Here is a 17,608-nt window from a genome sequence, read left to right on the forward strand (position 1 = left end):
CATGCATTCAAGACCCTCGCAAGGCTGTGAGGTTGCCATTATTCAGTTCTCCTTCCTTTCCCACCCACCCACTACCACTCTATGGTTAAACGTGGATGAAAGAAATAAAGGAATCCCACAAGCTGCATGAAAGGTATGACTTCCATCTACTGAAGGAGGTGCAAGGGATCCAGCTATGATATGAGTTTCAAATTTCAGCGCCTTCACCAAGCACACATCAGCCTGCCTACCTAGCTGATCTGAATGAAATGGAAGTTTGGTGACCGCTGTCCCCGGCACAAGGGGCCAAGTTTGAACGTCACCAGCAAGGTCTAGACGTTCAACACTGCCAGAGATTCAGAGATGTTTCAGGCTCACTGTTCAGATAAGGAGACAGGCTCAGCAAAGGACAAGGACTTGCCTGTCAAGCCGAGGCAGAGCAGGACTAAAAGCCGTGTTCCTTTAAGTGGCTGCCATGAATTTTAGAGGTTTGTGGCCAAAGCTGTGTCCTTGGCAAACGGTCTTTCTGTTTGGTCCACCTCTTGAGTCATCCTCCCAGGCCCTCATCCATCAGTCCAGGTGGCTCCCAGCCTCTCCCACCTGTGGCTCCCACTGACCAATCTACCTTGTAATTACCACATTGGCCGTGCCCTGGGTCTAGTCTCAAGACTCAATCTTGACCTTTTGCCTGTTTTGCATTTTCTGAAACATCTGTTGAAGCAAAAGACTACCTAGAGTGATTCAAGTGTTCCTTTTTTTCTTTTTCTTTCTTTTCTTTTTTTTTGTGAATGAGAAAATGAGTAAGGACTTGGCACTTGACCAAACAGAAGTGCCAAAAAAGACTGGATCCGCAAGGATCTAGTTAGAGGTTGGGGAGACCGGAGGTAGCTCCTGGACCCGGGCCTGGGTGAGACCTCGCATTAGCTCCTCTTCCACCAGGAAGCCCAATTTTTATGGGGCACTTCCTGAGGCTGCAGGCTCCAGCAGTACAGGAGACTCATGACTTCCCAGGAGATAATCTTCCAGAGCAGATTTCTCTTCAGAAAAGGCTCTGTGGTGCCTGTGGTCTGAGGAAAAGTGAGGCTACTTTGCCTTCGGACCTTGCCTTTGCTCTTCTAAGGGATTCCTGGGCCCTTCCTTCTCCTGCTTCCACTTCCTCCAGGTTCCCCGGGAGGCCCAACCACCAGTTCCCCTGAAGGACCAAGGCCGGCAGAGGAGCCAGCTTACAGGATGAGAGCTGCTAAAAGGAATTTTTTTCCTTAATTTTATGAACCTCTCCCTCTTCTTCCTCTAATTGTGGCCGTTTCCTCTGTCGGCGTGTATTCATGTTTTCTTGGACATCTAACAATTGAAACAGCTTTTCCCTTTCAAAAACACTCATATTCAGGTTAGTGGTGTTGGTTTGGTTTTTGTTTTGATTTTTTTTTTCATCTGCTACCAATTAATGGGGTGGGGGGATGTTTAAGCTGGATTTCTTTGAGGGGAAAAAAAAAAAATCTCCCTGCCACACAATATCTCGCCCTCAGCACTTTGTCTCAGAATACAACCTCCAGCCACTAACAGGCCTCATTGCTCAGAGCCACAGGACTTTCTTTTTTTCCTTTTCTTTCCCTCCTTTGCTGGCTTCATTATTGATCACAATGACCCACTACTTCAATGGCTCAGTCCTTGAGTGCTGAAGAGTCAGGGCCCTTTTGGGCAGCACTGCCCCCCCGCCCCCCCACACCAAAAAGATGGCATCCACAGAAAGAAAGGAGGCTTTGTGGGGAGAGAGGGCCCACCTGCCTGTCAGTGTGAGGGTCCCCGTCAGAATAATCACGAATGCTAACACCTTCTGGAGAGAGGCTCACAGGGAAGGCCTTCATGGGAAAGTGGTGAAAAGGCTCTTCTTCGGGAAGGCTAGGCCAGTCAGAGCTGAGCGGTGCGACTCCTCCCAGGGCATCTCTAGGCTGGTACCCCTTGGTGGCCAGAGCGAGTCAATGGCCTCCCATCAATAGGTGGAGCCCTTGGTGGACTCTGCTTCTACTACAGTCCCAGGACCCAGAGAATCTCATTTTAAGATTTTGAACACCAAGCTCTGGCTGGCTCTTCAAGGCACTCCCTCAGAAGTGGTTGCTGTCACTTGACCAAAGGCCTAGCAGAAACAGAAGGCCAGGCTTACCATTTGCTCCCCTAGAGGCAGTGCATGCAGAAACCAGGGAGGCGGGGCAAGCTGGCATTTAGAATTAGGCTGTATCCAGTAAACTGCCTCGTCTGTCTCTTCACCTTTCCAGAAATGCTTACCAGCAAAGACCGAATGGGGCAAGTTGTCCAGAGGGAGCTAGCATGGCCCAGAGTCTTAAGTGTAGGAGCATCTTCCAGAACCCCACAAAGACCCCACTCAGGCACTCTCTGGCACAGTGGCAGCCCTTGGCCTCTATCCCCTCTCAGAGATGTTATGTCAATGCCAGGAGCTTTGTGCCAGCCACCTATGGCTGAAAAAGTGTCCTGTAAAGTTCTAATTCTGTGTGGTAAATTGAATATTGATGTATATTTAATGTAAAGCTTTTAATATACAAGTGTTTTGTTTAAATGCACCTTGTTGAACACGCAGGTTTTATTTCTGTAAACTGCAACCAGGAATCTCGTTTGATTGCCTTCTGCTTGCAGATGCTGAGGTTCTGCCATCATCCCCCAAAGGTGGATTGTTACAGGAAAAAAGGAACCTTCCTGCTTCCTAATTAAGAGAAAGACAGAACCCTAATGAGCTCATTAAATGAAAACGAATTGATCTGTAAAGCAAATATTTGTTGAGTGTCCACTGGTCTGGTGGATACAGAGGAGAATGGGACCCAGCACCTACTCTCAGGAAGTTTCCAGCGTGGGTGAAAAACAAATGGGCAACTACTGGTGACATGGGGGGCGGGGCAGGTTGCTGTGGGAGCCCAGAATGAGGGGGGATTTAATCTGTTTGCAGCTGTCAGGAAAAGTTGGGCCTCAAGCCAGGAGGCAATTCATGGTCTTCCTGAAGGCTTTGGGAGATGCTGGCCCATTCTCTGGAGGGCGAATCCTTAAGGAGAAGTGGACATGGCATGATTGGGAGGCCTGGGGGGTCTGCAGCCCAAGACCCTCCCTCACACGGTTGAGCACAGGAAGATGCACTGGGTCCCCTACAAGCCAGGAAGCCTACTCTGGAGTGACACTATCCTACCCCCACCTCTCCCTGGAGGAACTATCTCTCCTATCCCTCCTTCCCAAGGATGTGACCCAATGTCACAGGCAGGCAGGCCCCTTTCTCCCTCACTGTCCCTAAGATTCAGGCTTTGGTCTCTTCTCCCTCCTTTCTCATATTCCAGTGACCCAGAACCCACACCTCCAACTCCTAAGCTCCTCAGCATGTCCCCAGTGCAACACACACACACACACACACACACACACACACACACACACGTGCACGCGCGGCTTGCCTTGAGGTGCCTGTGTTCAAGGGAGGTCAAATTCCTGGCATGTTCCTGGGCCCAACCAGGACCAGGGACTGAGGGCAGTGCCAATGCTCTGTGACCAAAACTTTCCTGAAGGGGAAGGAGAAAGTGTCTATGGTGGTCACCTCTAAACTCCTATTTTATGTTCTGGGGAGTTCTTTACTTCTGTTTCAGTTCAATTTAATAAACACTGAGCATGAAGTGGGGCTTGGGACAAACTAGTGACATGGAGCAGGAAGCTGAGCACAGGAAACATCTTCCTCAACTAGAGTCAACGGGAAGTGGAGGGCGGCCAGATGCCTGCTTCACTGCATCTCTGCACAGAGACCCTGCAACACCAGAAACTGAGGCTCAGAGAGGGACAGGGGCTGGTGCAAGGTCACACGGCAAGTTCCTCTCCACATGCCTAGGTGTTTGAGGGTGACTAGCTCAGAGGGTCACCTTGGCCAACACAGCTCTAGAAAGACCAGCGTTGGGGTGGCTGTTCTCTGACAGAGTTTTGGAGCCAATTCTTTCTCATTGGCTCCCTCCTGAGTAGGAGCATCCCAGGGCAGCAGCAACGGATGTCATCTCTGTTTGGGGGGGACAATCTGAAGGAACCTGTGGTCCCACCAGGCAGCAGGACATCACCATGTGGTTCTGGCGCCCTCATGTGGTTCTCTTCAGCATTGCATTCAGTCCCAGGAGGAGGGGAAGGCAGCTCCAAGTCGCCTGAGGCCAGGAGAGGGAAAAGGCAGGCATGTAAACAGATAAAGGGCAGGCTATGCAGAGTGGTGGATGATGGGTGCTGAGCAGAGGTATAGATATCAGAGAAAGGGACAGAAGAAATGACATTTGAGTCAGGCATCACATGCAGAGCAAGGGCACCTCAGGAAGTGGAACCGATATAAGAAAGAGCTGGGAGGCTCCCTCTGGCTCCCAGTCCAGTGCTCTCTCAACTGCTTTCTACCCTAATGCCCCCTAATTTATGCCAACTGAGAAAGAAGACCAGGCCAAATTAGAACAGCTCAGTGCAGAACAATTTTTTATGCCATATTTTTTAATTACTGATTTTCTAATGATAAAGTTAATATTTACCTACTGAACTCAATCTGTATTTCAGGAAAACGTTAAGAAACAATTACCCTCAACTTAAAGAAAGGCACTGTTAACATTCTGAAGTACCAGTCTTTTTTCTACGCGTACACGATTTTTTCAGCTTTATTGGAATATAATTAACATATACTATTGTGTAAGTTTAAGGTGTACAATGTGATTTGATACATGTATATAGGGCAAAATGATTACCACAACAAAGTTAACATATTCATCTCACATAATTAGTTTTAAAAGATCTATTCTCTAAGCAACTTTCGAGTGTATAATATGGTATTGTGAAGGGAACCAAAATTTTGCTACCCTGAAGCTGATTTGGGGGATTTTAAGATGTTTATTAAGAAATAAGACTCAGAAAGCAGCTTTGCTTCTCCCCCACCTCCCTTTCCTGCCCAAGAGATTCAGACAGAAGTATCTGCTTTAGGAAGGGGGCCTTAATCACCTTAAGAATTCTCACCCTACAGTTAGTCTGGAAGACTCCAAGCCTCTTAGCTAGATGTCCCTGTGTCCCATTGTTTCTGAGTTGTCTAGCAAGAATTTTCCTGCTTTGTATGTTCCACTCTTCCTCAACTCCCTGTAAATCACTCATTCTCACTTCAAATACCCCTCCCTCCTTTCCCCTTTGTGCAAAAATGTCTTCTATACCCACTGTTGCCTCCCTGTCTTTGGAATTTTCATGTTTGTGAATTCCCCATGTGCATATATTTAATTTGTCTTTGTTAATTTTAATTTATTAGCCTAATAAAACTTAGAAGGTGGGAGAAAAAGTAGATTTTTTTTGTCCCCCACAATTGTTAATTACAGTCACCATGCTGAATATTAGATCCCCAGAACTTATGCATCTTATAACTCAAAGTTTGTACCTTTTGACCAACATTTCCTCATTTCCCCTACCCTCCAGCTCATGGCAACTACCAATCTACTCTCTGCTTCTGATTTTGGCTTTTTAAAATTCTACATATAAGTGATATTTTGCAGTATTTGCCTTTCTCTGCCTGACATTTTACTGAGCCTAATGCCCTCGAGTTCCATCTGTGTTGTCACGAATGGCAAAATTTCCTTATTTTTATGGCTGAATAATGTTTCATTGTATATAAAATTTTTCTTGATCCATTTATTCATGGAAAGACTCTTAGTTTGTATACATTATTTTAAACAAAATTGAGCTCATTTCTGTGTTTATACAATTGTATATCCTCCATTTTCCACTTAACATAGTGCCATCTGCTTTTCCTTTGGTACTAAATGTTCTATATGACTTTTTTTTTCTTAGCAGCATGATATTCTACTTTAGTTAACTTATTCAAGTTTTTGTATAATCGGCTCTGCAGAGCATATCCTTGTTCAGAAATCACTATCTGTATTTCTGGTTGTTTCCTAAGGAGAAATTCATAGAAGTGGCATTACTGGGTCAGAGGCTTGGTACATCCCTCTTTGAGGCTCTCGTCTTCCAGAGAGGCAAATTTATCTTCCACTGCCATGTCTGAGAGTGCCCCCAAAGGAAAGCAGTTTGGTTACATTTCAGGATGTTCAGCAACTTTGACTTTTCCTAAAACATGAGGCATGAGCTAAGCAGTTTCCTTTCATCAAAGGCAGTCTGAGTTCAGGCATAGGGGTTGTGGGTGCAGGACAGGAGGCTGCCGGGCTCTGCTTGTGGGGTAACCAATCATCTTGGTTTGTTCAGGACTAAGAGACTTTCCAGGATTCAGGGCTCTCAGTGTTAAACTGGGGTGGTCCCCAGCTGACCGAAACAGTTCGTCATCCTGGCTACCAGCTCCTGGCATGACCCTGAAGGGAACCAAAATTTTGCTACCTTGAAGCTGCTTTTTGGGATATTGATTTTCAACCTGTTTATTAAGAAACAAGCCTCAGAACTTTTGCCCTCACCCCCACCCTTTCCTGCCCAAGAGATTCAGAGAAACCTGCTTCAGGAAGGAAACCTTAGAATGCTGCCTTAGCCCCATTTGCATTAAGTATGGTAAATAAGAGGACATCAGCCAGGTACCTGTTAGCTAGATAGCCCATGTCCCATTGTTTCTGAGTTGCTCGGCAAGAATTCGCCCGCCACATATATTCCACCCTTCCCCAAGTACCTATAAATCGCCCATTTTCACTTCTAATGCCTGCCCCTTCTCTTTCCCCTTTGTCCAAAATATCTTATATACCCGATGTTGCCTGTCTTTGGAATTTTCATGCTTATGTGAATTCCCCATGTGCACGTATTAAATTTTTGATTTCCTCCTGTTAATCTGTCTGTTCATTTATTTGCCCAGCCAGCACTTAGAAGGTGGAAGGAAAAGTATTAATTTTTTTTAGCCCTCATAACCTTGAGCAAGCCCCTTACCCTCTGTGTGAGGGTGAGATCCTGGACTGGGGCCAGGGATAGCGGACCCAGTGAGGGACAGGAGCCCTGCCCTCCTGGAGTGAGGGAGGCAGATGAGAAGAGGAACCTCCACCATTATCCCAGGGAGCACAGGGAGGCCCAGGTTCACATCCTAGCTCCATCCTTTCCAGCTGTGTGACCTGGGAAAGGTGCAAAATACTTGTTTCCTCCACTGTAAAATGACAGACGTGACCTCAGGGGGTTACTGCAAAGATTACCTGCAGAGTTGGATGAATGCCCTTAGCATGCCTTAGCTTCATCAACCTTCAGATAATGTCAGCTAGGATGAGAACAAAGTCGGTTTTCACAGGAAGGACAGGGCCATTACAGCCACAGAATTTCAAAGGAAAGAGGGTCTGGGGTTCTAGGAAGGCTTCCTGTGGGAGGTAAAAGTGGAGTCTACTTTATAAGTTAAAAATGCCTTAGCCTTACTGAACATCTGCAAAGTAAGGATCAGAGCTTAAACTCCGGTTCCTCTCTGGACCAAAGTCCAGAGCCATTCTCTCCTTTCCCCTACTTAGCATCTTCTGACATCCCATCTTTGTTATTTAAATTAATACTGACATACTATGGTTATTTAAATAAGTGTCTGTTTTGTTTACTACTTAGTTACATTTGTTGTTTATTTCAATATTAACCCTATTTATTGTCCTTAGTGTTTAAATATCTATGCAGTGTCTTTAAATATTAAACATGCATTACGTTAATTATTTATTGCCTATCTCCACCCACTAGAATGTAGATTTCACACAAGCAGGGATCCAGCAGAGCTCCTGGCACAGAGTAGGTGCTCAATAAGGATTTGTTAAATGATACAACAATAATAAAGTTCTCATTTACAGTGGGCTTATTATGTGCACTTCATCTTGCTCAAGCATTGGTCTCCTTTGATGAGAGTCCTGTTGTGCAGATGAGAAACCAAGGCTCAGAAGGTGAAGTGACTGCTAGGAAAAGCAGAAGTTAGACTTAGCGGTGGGGACTCAGAGCTTATGATCTGTATCTCACACCCCAGAGGAGGGTGCAGCCCACAGCGAGCAGGATATAGATAGAACTTCATGGTCCTTTCTTCCCCACGAGCAAGAGAGAAGGCTGACATTTAGAGCTTCAGATGACTCAGTCCCTGAGCTTCATTGTCCCCTCCGTACCAGCCAGGAGAATGAGCCTCAGTCATGCAGCATCTGCCATGTTAGGGAGCCTCCCGCAGGTACTCAGTAGATGGGCACGAGGAAGGACTCTCATTCTGAAGATAGAAATACTGAGGCTCAAAGAGGAGGAGGGCTTTGCCCCGGGCACACAATCAGGAAATAGTAGTTCTAGGGTTCAAACCCAGTTATGCTGACCTTCCAACAGGCTGTGTCTACTTCAGTGTTTCCCACCCTATGGCATCATAAGGTTCTCATGTGCCTCTTGTAAAAGACTAATTCCTAAGCCCTTCCTCTTGCAGATTTTGATTCAGTAGGTCTTGGGTGGGCATCAGGAAACTGTATTTGTAACAAGTTCCTCAGGGGTGTCATGTGACTAGAGTCCTAGGTAAAGGCCTAGTCTGCCTGCTCCCCACGCACCTGATCCTTTTCTGAAGTTCAAGGCACCAACTACTCAACTGTGCTGCTGTTCTCAAAAAATGGTGGGGGTGGTGAGGTCTCAGCCTAACCTCTCAGTAGGTACTAAACTCGAGCAGGTGACGGGAATGCTCTGAGTACACAAATTATGTGAAAATCAGACGGAATAACAACCATATAATTGCTCGGAAACCCCAGAGTACTGTGCAATGTTTAATGTTATTGACTTGGCCCTTGCTAGATAAAAATGTGTTTGTATTTCACATGTGTCACTTAGATCCCATCCAGAGGTCAGCAACTGTTCAGAGCTCTGAGAACTACTAGAGGCACACACTCTGTCCTAGGTGTGCCTGGGACAAAGGCAAAGTTAGGGGACAGGAACAAGGTCAGGGAGAATGAGAAGCCTAATATCTTCTTCCTTACACACTCCTTCCCATCCCAAGCTTTTACTGGAGCTCACCTTGTTTAAATCCTAGTCATGCCTTGTGGGTCACCTCTTCCAGCTTGCCTTCCCAGATTGCAGCTAGTGCATTTTTTGCTCTCCTATGGACACTCATAGCACTTGGTATGTGCCTGTGTCAAGCGTAGATGGTTTCCCCTCAGGACTAGACCCATTTTCCCTCTGGGCAGCAGGCTTACTCACTCACACATTCCTGAGCCCTTCCTCAACTGTGTTTCAAACTTTAGTTCACTATTATGGGTCAGGATATCAATTTAGAGCTGTCAGTTCCCAAAATCGCCTAAGAAGAATTGCCTGGGGCTTGTGTTAAATAGAGACAGGCCAGCTGGCCTCTCCCCTGGAAATCCTGATTTCGTAGCAAGTCTGATTTGGGATTGGAGATCGTTTTTTTTTTTTTTAACCAAACTTCCAGGACCTAGAATCTAGTTTTTCAATCTGTAAAGTGCATACAAATCACCTGGCAATCTCATTAAATACAAATCCTAGTTCATCAGGTCTCGGGTGGGCCAGGAGGAATCATATCTAGTAAGTTCCCAAGGGATATCAATGCTGCAGGTCCAGGATCACAGGTTGTTTAGACAAGTTCAGGTGATTCTTATCTTTAGGCAGATTGGGGTAGCAAGGATTTAGTGCTGTTGGCAAACTTAGCACAGCTGAGGAGCTTTTAAAACATAACTAAGGTCCAGGTCCCACAGCATACTAATTAAGTCAGAATCTCTCAGAGTTTTTTTTGTTTTGGTTTGTTGTTTTTTTGTTTTTTGTTTTTTGGTTTTTAAAGGTGGGGATATAATTATGATGTAAAACAGAATTGAGACTAATTTAGTGAGTCCCCACCAGCATGAAAATAAATTAATAAATGAAATATAAGAGACCATCTCACAGGTTTGAATAAAACTTTGACCCAGTTATGTGTGTTATACAAGCAGATCATGGGTTTGAAAATCAGCAAAAGAGAAAGAAAGCACATCCTGGAGTTCACAGACACTGGGGGGGGGGGGGGTTCTGACAGCACAATGGGGGAGCTCTGTAGCTCAGGTAGTAAGGTCAGGGTCAGGGAAAGCAGCAAGAAGCCTGGGTATGCTGAGCGATGAAGGGTGAACAGATGTTGTCATGAAGCAGGCAGGGCCTTCCAGGCACAGGGGACAAAATGTACTGTTTGTGGGCATGTAAAAGAATGCAGTAAGTTCAAGGAAGGGAATCAGCAGTGCTGGCGTCATGGCTGGAGACTGAGGATGTGTAAGGGAGTGGCAGAGATAGGCCCAGAGGATTGCAGGGGCCTGGGAAATGTGAGTTGAAGAGAAAGGTAGGTTATTGACCCTTTGCTAGGGAATGACCACAGGTGACCTTATCTGGGCAGAGCCACTCGCAGTAGCAAGACTCCAATGACAGCTTTCGTAAAGCTGTTTCAGTGGACACACAGACCCATGGAGCCTGAGGACACTACACAACCCTCTAGAAAGCATTTGGGTGGGGGGAGTGGAGGATGCTTAAACATAAGCCATCAGCAACATTCCCCTGACCCTTTTCCCAAGAACCCAGACCCTCTCCACCAGTAATTTGGGCAAGCACCCTTTCTGCCAAGCACTGAGCTGGAGGGCCAGAAACAAGTTAGAAAGCTCTGCCCTGGTGAACTGGCAGTGGGAAGGGCAACACTTTCATGAATGACTATAACGTAAGGTGAAATGTTAGAACTGCCCCTAAACTTTGTGCTACAGAAAGGCAAAGGCAAGAACTAGTTTTGCCTGGATTGGTAACAGTTCGATTGGTGAAGAGTCCACGGTGGAATGGAGAAAAAGGCTTAAAGATAACAAGGATTTGAAAAACATTTGAAAGATTGCAAGTGGCTAAAGCACATAACATGGTTGGGGTTGAGATGGACTGATAGGTAGAGGGGCCAGGACACAGAGCCTTCAAGCCAAGTTTAGGAGTTTGAATTTACTGGAGAAACAGGGAATCACTGGAGGTTTTTAGGCAGAGGAGTGAGATGATAAAGCTAGGTTACAGGATGTAATGTAACAGCTGATACAGAACCTAGAGGTATGGAGAACAGTTTACGCAACTGAAAGAATGAATGAAAGAATGGGTAGATGTGGATAGAGGAATGAAAGTCTAATTTTATGATGAATCCTGAATCAGAAAATAGAGGGTTTTGATTTCCAACATTCTGTATGCCCAAGAAGAACCAATTAAGGGCTTGGGGGTTTCTGACAAGGAATTAAAGCTGCAGGGACAGAGGCCTGCGTTGTGGCCTGCAGCACAAAAGAAACAGACTGGCTTAGCTCCAGACAGGAGTGTTCCTGCTGGCCTGAAATTTCCTCACTCTTCTGAGTCTGTTGTGCCCTAATTGTGTGTTTAATTTCAACCTTTTCCTCCTTTTCAGGTATTATCACAGGAGAATAACCTCCTTATTCTAATTTGAAATGAATTATTTACGCTTATGAACACACTGGATGCCTGCCTGATTTATTTTTCAAATAATACACATGAATAGGCATTCACACAAGACAGGGCAAACATAATTTTGAAATAAATGCCCTTCTACAACTGTTACCTATTAATCATTCCAAACCACTACATAGCCTTATTATCCTTTGCAGTTCAGAATCTATCTCTGCGCATGAATTACACGCCAAGTGCCTGCATCTGGCAGTCAAGACTTGCACTATCAGACCCAACCACCTGACCTTTACAATCTATCTCTGGCACTATGACTTTCTCCATGATCCCAATTCCATTCATTCACCCTGCAAAACCCAGTTCAAATACCTCCTACCCTATGAAGCTGTTCCTCATTCTCTCAGGGGAAAGGCCCCTCATGCTTCTGAAATTCCAATCTTTTGTTTTTATATCCATTCCACTTAAACATGGACAATGGCACACAGTAGGTACTTCAGTAGTGTTTGCTGAAATTAGAATGGTCTCCCATATCCCAAGCAGCAGTTAAACAGGCCAGCTCAAACAAAATTTGAAATCAGTATCTATAAGATGCTCTCAAAGAAAGACACCCCCCTATAGTGCATCCCCTGACTAATGCTTCGCTCCAGTAGAGTTGCCTATTGGCCTAACACCAGTAAAATGCATACACTTCATGTATTTGATGAGCTTCCTGAAGAACCTCTCTTCTCCAGGCTGACCTTTCTGTTTCCTTCAACCCTCACATCTGTTGCGTACCTTCCAGTTTACAAATTAGGGTCAGATCATCATTCTCATTAATTCTTACAAGTGCTGAGAGATGCATGCAAGGCAGGTGTTACCTTTAAGGCAGGGATTCGGGGCTCAGTGACCAAGTGACTTGTCCAAGGTCACTCCCAGAACGTGTGAGGACTACAACCTGCCCTAGGTCTCCAAAATACCGGTGCAGTGGAGTCCGAGACCTATGAGTTCTGAGGTTGAAACAGATTTAAAAGTGATACATATGTCCTAAAGCACATACAGGTGTTCCTCTGTAAACTGTGGTGCTGGTAGCTGAGGCTGGAAAGGGGTACAACGGAGCACTTCCAAATTTTCAGCGCACCTGCCTGTTACTCAACTATAAATTCCCTCTAGTACTCCCGCAGGCTGCACATTAGAGAAAGCGTTGGCTGTCTGTGGCACCGCAAGGCCACCGTACCGTGCCAAGGATACGGTGTTCTAGCTAGCAGCGCCCCAATGCCTTACGACAAGTGTGATGGGTGACCCTCTCTCTGCCCTGCGACGGCAAACTGACACCAAGAAGAGTTGGTCGGCGTCACCTGACTCTCCACGGTTTTAAGAGGCGTTGCGCCGGCGTCTCCCTCACGTGATCGGGTTCGGAAGACGTAGAGCGCGTCACGTTACGCCCCGAGCACTGGGGTCAGTCAAGGTCTGCGCCTGCGCAGACTCGCTCGCTCGCCGACCTGCCGGCTGGCGGCTACCGGGTGTGGAGCCGGGCGCCCGTGGCGATGGGTGAGTGCAGGAGGCTGGCTAGAGGGAAGCATGGGGTTTTCCTGGGCCTCTGTGGAGGGTGTGGAAGCACGAAGAAGGGTCTCCGGAGGCCGCCTGTTCCAGCCCTCTGGCGCGGTCACTGGGGGCCCACCCCTCACCGCACGCTCTCACTGCGCCCCACCCGGCGCGCCCCACCACTCACGCATCCGCCGTCCGGGTGGGGCCTGCAGCCGCCGGGGCCGAGGTAGGCAGCGCCTGCGTGTGCGGGGTCGGTTCTCCGCTTCTGAGGCTCGCGGCACCCCCTGCCTACCGCGAGGCTTCGCTGGGCCGGGGGCGGTGCCTGGCTACGGGAGCGAGCTTTTCCCGCGAAGGAAGCTGTGCTATTATTCGGGCGCGCCAGGGCGGGGAGGTGCCTCCGAGCGCTTTCGAACCTCAGAGGAGGGGCCGGGTTTTGCCTGCCCGGGGGGAGAGCGGCGCTGGGACGGCGGAAGGGCCCCTGCCCCGCTGGGGCCTGGGATTCCCAGGACCCCTGATTGTTGAACGTCGGAGATGGAATGGGCGATCCTGTTCAACTCTTCGCCTCCCCTGCCCTTCTTATCACAGATTGATGAAATGGATGCCTGGAGAGCCGTAAGTTCAGCCGCACAGGCAGGCGATGCTTAATTCTGCGACACCATGTTGTTTCGCATTATGCGAAACTCAGTTGTACAAGGCATTTGGGGAGAGTGTTGGGGGCGGGGGAGGCTGTGTTATTAATTGTAAATTTCTGTACCGATTATTTGCTTTTAAGCTTAGCTAGATGGAGCATGTCGATACCTCAGCTATAGTTACCCTCTTGGCATCATTTTTATTTTGCTCCGTAACAGCTGTACACAGCTGGTCTTAATTCCTACCTTCTGTTTATCTATAAGCTGCGAAGCCCTTAAAGTAAACGTGTAGTGACCTTGCCAGTTTCAGCTTCCTCTGCCCTTGCTTTGAAAGGATTCCATAAAATTAAAAGGTGCTAGGACTGGTCAGGTCCCTTAATGGTTCCAGAGCACAGATTAGACGTCTCGGAGTTACCGTTACTGCATCGCAGGGAAAAATCACAAGCCGTTACCTCTAAGAGGGGTGTACTTACCTGACTAGTCTCTCCTTTGGTAGATTAAACTCTGAGAAGTGGAGTTTTAAATTACAAATTAAAAATAAATTAAAAAATAAGTTATGGATGTTGCTTTGTGTTTATAGTAGTAAGATAGAGTCGAAACGATTAGAACCGAGGCTGATGTTCTGAATGCTGAGTCAGACCTGCTGACTTCTCACATACTTTGAGAATTACAGTCGCTTTCTCCTCAGTTTTGCACAGAGACGTTTGTGCTGGGATCCCATCTGGGTCTTGTTTGTTCATGTGGGCACTAAATTACAGTGAGTATTTAGACTTTACACTGTTTTCTTATGCCACAAAAGTTTGACACTTGCAACTTCATTAACTTTGCTTCCTAATATTGAGTGTTTTAGGTAGTGTAAAATTATGATAAATAAATTTTGCAATAAATTGCAAAGAACAATTATCCATATCAAAGAATTCAAATAATGATTAATTCAGCAAAGAAATTTAGCCATGTTCACAGTACAGATAAGCATGCAAAATTCTAAACTCCATTTTACCAGAATACTGTGCGTACTATCCTCCTTTCTGTTAAGAACCTCTTCACACCATGCTGGTATGTAAGATGAAACTAGAGGGAAAGCTTTCAATCCAAAGTCTGGGAGGGTTTCATCACATTCCTTTTTCCTATGTCCAGGCCTGTTTTTTTTTTTAATCTGAGACTCTTAAGTGTACAATAATGTTTTTAAAATTTCTCGAAATAGTTCAATACCATGGTCGATAAATGACTGGCTAACTTTTGTTAGCCACCATATTCTGTTTAATAACAGTCCCTATTATTACTAAGTCATTATAGACTAGATGAAATAACTTTAATTTGCAAAATTTTGGAAAATAATACTACTACCATTCCAGTAAGAATTAAAAGTGAACATGGACAGAATGTTCAAGTGCACAAATAACTGGGTCTGTATTATCAAGGAACATATATTGTTAAACAGCTTGTGGGTAGCAACTTTAGAATTTAAAATATATTGTTTTGTGTTCAGTATGTACAGATGAAATTTTTTCATATTCATAAATTGTCACAATGTGTTATTGTGTAATCATACATTAATCTGAATTTTTTGTTATAACATTGATCAGTTCTGAAACTGAAGAAAAAGCAAATACATAGAAATAGTGTAGTACTAATAAGAGTTTTTAAATTCATCTGTCAGCTGAAAGAATAAGAAGTAAGGATGTAGAAGACTAAGTGATTAATAATTATCAAACTCTGTAATCTGGCAAGCCTCTACTCAAGCATCTATAGAACATTTTTTTAAACTAAAAATGCCATTGACTGCTTAAGAGCACAAAATATAACAGGTGGAAGGTCTGTTTTAAACAAATTAAAAAACTGTGGGTTTTGATTTTTTTTCAATTTTCCTAAGTCATATATATGCACATCCATAAAAATGGTGTGTGAAGGAAAGCTGTCATACACGTAAGTATCCTGAATTAAGAGAAACAGCTGATGAAACAAGAATTAGCACAATAAAGTCAACAACAGTTAAGTTTTAAAAACTGAGTCTTCCATTGCTCCATGGCCCAATGCTATGTAAAATACTTAAGTTCTGCTGGATATGAAGGAGGAAGTCTGTACAGCTTTTAGCAAAAATGCTTTTCCACAAAAGCAAATCAAAACAACGTGATCAATAGACCAAGCAAAGTTACAACTTCTCATGTCTTTATTAGAAAATCCTATTTATCCGAATAGAATTTCAAGACAAAACAGGAACAATTTTAACATTATTTACTTTATCCATTTTAAGTTCTGTTTCTTTCCCCTCAGCCTGTAATTTAGCATGATCCATTAGAAAGCTGCTTTTAGAATTGGATATTTTATTTTTCTTTCTGTGGCGAGAATGTCATGGAGCCTGGGTACTTTCTTCTCATATGCATAAGTGACCAGTGAGCCACTGTTTACAAAAAACTTAACAGTGGATTTGGTGAACGTGGCTTCTTGCCGCTGCTCTGTTCTCCCATTGATAAGGGAGTATTCGTCACTGAATCCTTTAAGACTAAAGAACAGTTGACAAATAATCAGGTTCCATCCCTGTAGGATCTTTCTTACTGGCAATGAGAAAGATACTCTTCTTTTGAGCATAAATAAAGGATATGATATGATTCACAAAGCCAAAACAGGCTTGGACTCTGGAAAAGGATGCATATACATAATCTCAAATCAAAGCCGCTGTGGCAAAGAAATAGATGGTATGGCAAACATCACTTAGACCAAAATTCTCTACAGAATATCTTAAAAAGTAGTAATAAAAGTTCTGAAAGGAAAATACGTAGCCTTAAACACTCAAATTATGAAACAATAAATAAAGCATCTAACTCAAGAAATTAGAATAAAATAAACCTAGACAAACTAGGAGAAATAAGATAATAAACATTTAAAAGCTGGAAAATAGTAAAATTGGTAAATTTAAGAACTGGTTCTTTGCTAGGATGAGAAGATGTAAATTAGATAAACTGGTTACCCTGCTCAAGAAAAAAAGAATACAAGTGCACAAGATTAGAAGTATTTTTTAAAAATAGCAAATTCTTTATAAGGCTATATAAAACAAATTTTTTTTAAAGGTAATCCAGTTATAAAAATTGACTCCAGAAATGAGAACATAACAGACCATTAACAATGGAAGAAGTTGAGAAAGTTATCAAGTTACCATCCCCCAAAACACCAGGCCTAGATGGTGTTACAGGTGAATTTGTTTTGTTTTTATTTAAGTATATAATACTATTAATACTCTATTAATTTCAGGTGTATAATATTCAATGTTTATATACCTTACAATGTGATCACCTTACTAAGTCTAGTAATCATCTGTCACTATGCAGCCTTATCACAATATTAAGAAAAAATGACAAGATTCTTTATACAAAGCCAGTGGAACATTGACACCTGAACCTGACATGATGATAGTACTAAATTGAAAACTATGTGTTATCAATAGTGATGTGAAATTTTAAAATATTAGCAAATGGTATTTAGCAGTACATTAAAAGAATATCTCACCATGGCCAAGTAGGATTCGTACCTGTATAATAAGAATAATTACCAAAAACATGCTAATGTATACACCAAATAAATACATCAGAAAAGAACAATAATAATAGTTCATCTTTCTTGAGAACCTGTTGTGTTCTAGACTACTCTCCTAGGTGCTTTATATATATTAAGTCAGTTGAGCCAGACTATGAGTTAGGTAACATCCTGATTTTATAAACAAGAAAACTAAGCCATAGACATTGAATAACTTGAAAATCACAGAGTGGAAACATGGTGGAGCCAGGATTTGAACCCAGGCAATTAGCTATGACTCTTAAATGTTACACTGGCTCTGCCTCCAGCATCCATATGATCATCTCGTTGCTTCCTAAAAGCATTCAATAAAGATCAAGATAGATTCCTGATTTAGTGTTTGTAGGAAGGGGTGGAGATAGTTTAACTTTCATAAAACAAGAATGATGTATCCACTTGTCCTTCGATTTACGTGGATTATCTGTTCCATGCGTAAAGAGAGTCCACCAGTAGGAAAAAATACTAACGAAATAGACCGATATGTTATAAAAATATTTATTTCACATATTTTCACAAAAATATGCTGGTGAAAATTCAGAAAAACCAAAATT

The 17,608-nt window shown here is 44.0% G+C and overlaps 1 protein-coding gene and 1 long non-coding RNA gene across 18 annotated transcripts in view; one reads left to right on the forward strand and one right to left on the reverse strand.

Moving 5' to 3' along the window:
• Positions 1-6: 6 nt before the first annotated feature.
• LOC112479448 lies at positions 7-13,164 on the reverse strand. The gene is made up of 3 exons (XR_003046196.1): positions 13,043-13,164; positions 3,882-4,151; positions 7-2,695 (listed from the first exon to the last, which is right to left on the reverse strand). It is a non-coding gene; the product is annotated as an uncharacterized LOC112479448 (long non-coding RNA).
• The window catches only part of SLC25A51 (solute carrier family 25 member 51), a 17,013-nt gene continuing 12,142 nt past the window's right edge, over positions 12,738-17,608 (forward strand). For 4 of the 17 annotated variants that reach the window (XM_025046521.1, XM_025046524.1, XM_006911558.3 and 1 more), the window contains exons 1-2: positions 13,276-13,470; positions 16,556-16,677. The gene's annotated coding sequence lies outside the window, so the exon portion shown is untranslated. Of the gene's footprint in view, positions 12,862-13,115; positions 13,471-14,175; positions 14,245-16,555; positions 16,678-17,608 lie in introns of those variants that run through there. The other 13 variants (XM_015589084.2, XM_015589089.2, XM_025046527.1 and 10 more) reach the window with 10 other exon arrangements.

The sequence above is a fragment of the Pteropus alecto genome, unplaced genomic scaffold, assembly GCF_000325575.1.
Source record: "Pteropus alecto unplaced genomic scaffold, ASM32557v1 scaffold114, whole genome shotgun sequence".
Classification (NCBI taxonomy): Eukaryota; Metazoa; Chordata; class Mammalia; order Chiroptera; family Pteropodidae; genus Pteropus; species Pteropus alecto.